The sequence below is a fragment of the Nannospalax galili genome, unplaced genomic scaffold, assembly GCF_000622305.1.
Source record: "Nannospalax galili isolate Female #2095 unplaced genomic scaffold, S.galili_v1.0 scaffold207, whole genome shotgun sequence".
Lineage (NCBI taxonomy): Eukaryota > Metazoa > Chordata > Mammalia > Rodentia > Spalacidae > Nannospalax > Nannospalax galili.
In genome coordinates, this window is record NW_008358517.1 from 1,096,161 (window position 1) to 1,100,716 (window position 4,556).

The 4,556-nt window shown below is 34.3% G+C and overlaps 1 protein-coding gene across 5 annotated transcripts in view; it reads left to right on the forward strand.

Moving 5' to 3' along the window:
• Cdh18 (cadherin 18) overlaps positions 1–4,556 on the forward strand; it is an 814,309-nt gene that overhangs the window by 295,090 nt on the left and 514,663 nt on the right. The window lies entirely within an intron of this gene.

A 4,556-nucleotide genomic window follows, 5' to 3' on the forward strand; every position in this document is an offset into this window, starting at 1 on the left:
GAATAGCTGTTCAGAGGCAAGTAGTTCATTTTCAAGAATGATATTGAGTGACATAGATATGACTAAAACCCTGAAGAAATTATTGTAGGACGTATTATTACTTACTCAGACATGTGCAGTACTAAAGGAAATTGAATATGTGTGTCTCTATTTTTTTGTAAATTACACTAAGCATTAAAAAAGCAGCATCTTAGTAACAGGACTGATTAAACTAGTACCTCTAATCAACTGTGTGAAAACTTTAGTGACACGATTTTCTCGATATTTATGTTAACTATTAAATATGATGAATTTTAAGTCACCAATGTTGAACTGAAGTTGAAAATGTGGACTTTTGGATTATTTGTGCTTTTTACTAAATATTATTATGAGCAATGACATAAGGAAGTTGGATATTTAAGGAAAAACAAAATGGAAACTTTATAACAAATTTATTGGTGGAAATTCTATTCCTTATTAGAAGCACTACCATGAAACCAGAATAATCATTTGGAGAAATAAAAGAAACATATTTAAAAGGTAAAAGTAAAAACAGAATGTAAGACAGGGGCTCTCATCCTGAGCTCTTCAATTTACTTGCATCTTTAAATTAAAACTGAATGTCATTTTCCTGTATTTTATATGTTGAATTAGTTACCTAGGCTTTACAGTCCTGGTAGTTGGAGTATTTGATGTCAGAATGAATTCAGATAGCCACTGCTTATTAATAATACAAAATAACTATTGGAGAAAATCTTACATGTTTCTCATTTCTTACAGAATTTCTCTTCTATAAATTTCCAAGTAATACTATTTTAACATATCTTTGACCCTTGCATATTTTCAAGAAATTGTATTAAATATTTTCATGCATTCTAATATTGAAATTTAATTAAAGTATAATGTAATGTACTAAAGTGTAATATGTCATGATATTATGTTTTCAAAAGTATTCAATGGACCCTGGACCTATTTAGTGTAAATTATATTTTAAAGTCTCATAGGATATTATATTATTTTTACATGTTGGTATAGAAAAGGTTTACTTGTTATTGTCATGACCACTGAAATTAGATCTTAAAATTTATGGCAGATGATGGATCAGAGGACTGTTAATCAAATATGACATTTAAATCGCATCTCAGTTTAGAGCTTGGAATGGTTTTCATATCTTGACAAGACTGGTTATTTACAACCTGAGCTTTATCTCTGGATTCATATGTTTGGATTCATTCTATGTCTCCTTGAAATATTATATTTAGTTTCATGTTACCTCCCAATTCACTTTGAGAACTGAATTACTTAGACTGAAGCACTGGGGAATGAAAATGACATTTCATTTCAAGGGACCACATTTGAATTCTAACTCCACCATATAACAATTCTATGTGCTTGTCAAATCTTTTACCTTCTCTGATTCTTACTGAATAAAAAACGACTGTTGCAATCATTATATTCTGTACATACCTTACATTCTGATCATGAGATTCAAGGTAAGATGACATGACACAAGATCCTTTGGAAACATTGCACTTTATGATTGTGTTCCTAATGCTGTCTCTCAATTGTGAACTCAACAGTTAGCTAACAGCTTAAAGAGAAACCATGCTTCCATGAGGCATGAGGGTATCCCCACAGAGAGTATTCCAAAGACTCTTGTCTATTGTTATGTGCTGAATTTACTGTCTGTTCTTAATCAAATTGTCAATGTCAAGAAATCTAGCCCAGCTGCTTCCGTGACTGGTTCTCCATGAGGTTCAGGGAATTTCTTGGCATGTGCTATGCACCTGGGCTTTGGCCCCTACTTCTATCTTGACCTCTGTGTTTTGTTGACTTTGCTGTGTCTTTCACAGTGATAACAATCCAGTCTCTTTTCCTAATCACTAGAAATAGGTCAAAAGTAGACTATATGGATAACATCGCCAGCCTGTAGAACTATTCAGAAGGAATAAGCCTATCAGTTGACTTGTTTCATGAAAAATATTGCCAAATTGCAGATTAAACATGAAATATCATGTTTAATGATACTCTCATGTTTAATCAGTGCTACTCTCCACAGACTCAATTCTGAACACTTTTCGTCAGAAAATATGAATACTTCTTAACATATAGCATTCCTGATAAAATAAAGGTATCTATTTTATTCATAGTGAATTCAGGGTCTGGAAGTCAGTTCAAATTGGCAGCATCATTTATTGAGTTGTCACCCATCCAGTGACTGAAGTAGATCATACAATTCAAGATTCAGACAAAGGCTGCTATATCTTACTCTAGTAGGCCATGAGAAGCTGTTGAAATGTGATAACTTCTGCTTCACTTCAAAGGAAATCCTCTGAAATTAGTCTGCAATTTCTCCTTCCAATGTAGATCTGTAGCTTCCTGAAATTCAGTACTAGATGGCTCTGCCTTTGCAAGGGACATTAATGATTGGAGCGTAAGAATCAGTGTACATTTTGATGCTGAATGTCCTTTAATTGCTTTCTATGTTGTATTTCTTATTTGAGATCAAATTTCCTGATCATAACTTCCTGGGGTGTTATTAAACATTGCTGTAATCTTTAGACTTCTGTGAAACACCAAGACTTTAAATGGAAGGAAAATAGCATAGGGAAATGAAGCAAACATGACTGGGGAATGGAGCATTTATCTTAGCATCAGATTTTCACATAGTTTGATTTACGATCTCAGGAAAATGTGTCTGTTTATGACTCAACTTCTTTCTTCCCTGTAGACCAAGGTAGGGAGGGAGAGGTTGCTCTTAAACCTAACTGGGGGACAACCTCAACTATGTGTGATGCTTACTAGCCATAGAATCACACTACCTATGTGAGTTTGACCAATGTATGTTACTAAATACTATCTAATACTAAATACTATCTAATCTGTTTAAGCTGCTGTGACAGAAAAGGATAGACAAACCTATGTGAGTTTGACCAATGTATGTTACTAAATACTATCTAATCTGTTTAAGCTGCTGTGACAGAAAAGGATAGACAGGGTGACTGTCTTGCTTATAAGCAAGAAAAAATTATTTCTCACAGCTTGTGGCTAGAAATTCAAGGACAGGTTGCTAGCAGTTTTGAGGTCTGGTCAGGACCTCTTTCTTGTTCATAGCTGGCTCACTGTATGCTCACAGGAAAATGATACATTGGAATCTGCAACAGGCATACACATATAAAACAAATAATAAGCAGCTACTCATTCTGGGAGAGAGAGCCATTGCTTTCTGTTGTTTACTTAACAGTGATGCCACCAGGCTCCAGTCAGTAGTTTTAAGGTGATAGTTACTCATTCGGTGGGTTTTTAGCAAAACAAAACAAAAACTACAAATCTGGAAAGACGACTTGTGGGGCTGCCTTAGGTGGTGAATGGGGATGAAGTGGGATGAGGCCGGGCAGAGAAGGACATTAATTGGAATGCATTATATACATGAATCAAATTGTCAAAGAACAAAATAAATTAAAATTAAGATGTGTACTCTACATTTGGAATTATAACCAGGAAAAAATCAAAAATAAAAGTTTTTTTGTAAATTTTTGTTTTTTAAAATCTTGAATAAATATTTTATGGTTTATTTCATATACAAAGTGATGCATTTTTTACTACTCAGCTGAAGTAATTTCAAAGAAATAAAAATACAACAAATTAGGGACTGGAGAGATGGCTCAGTGGTTAAGAACACTGCTTCTTCTTGCAGAGGACCCACATGGCAGCTAACAACTGTCCATAACTCCAGTCCCAGGAGATTCGACACCCTCTTCTGACCTTCGCTGACATTGCACAGCATGGGTGCACTTACCTACATGCAGGCAATACACACATACACATTAAAAATAATAATAGTAATAATAATAATAAATTAATTTAAAAATAAAACAAATTAGTTAAAACTAGTAATTTTATTTATTTTATCAAAAAAACACACTATAAAAAGTTTAAATCAACCCCTTTTACCTGGGTAGTATAGTATTGCTTAATTTATTTTCTTTTAGTGCTAAGGCTCTAACCTAGGGCCTTCCATCTTCTAGTCAGCTCTTTATCAATGACATTTGCATAGGATTCTTAAAGGAAAATTTCATGAGTATGTGAGCCTCCATTCTTTTTTAAAATTTTATTTATTATTTTTTATTTTATGGGTATGCATGTATTGTCTGCCTGTAGGTAAGTGCACCCATGTCATGCAATGCCCGCAGAGGTCAGAAGAGGCTGTTGGATCCCTTGGGACTGGAGTTACGTACAGTTGTTAGCTGCCATGTGGGTTCTGGGTTTCAAACCCAGGTCTTCTGCAAGAACAACCAGTGTTCTTAAAGGCTGAGCCATCTCTCCAGCCCCAGTGAGCCTCCATTCTTAAATTTAATCAAATCAGCCTGAGTATTAAAGCTCATTCCTTAACTGAAGTGAATGGTATTCCTTGGTGTCAGTGTGTATCACATTCTGCAGATAGACAATATCTTAATGACAGCCACTTTTCAAGATACAAAGTCCCTTTCTATTAGTGTTTTTAAACTAGTGTTTAGTTGATACATAGATGCAATATAATTAGGGGAAAAATCTTACTATTACTTAAGCTTCTACTT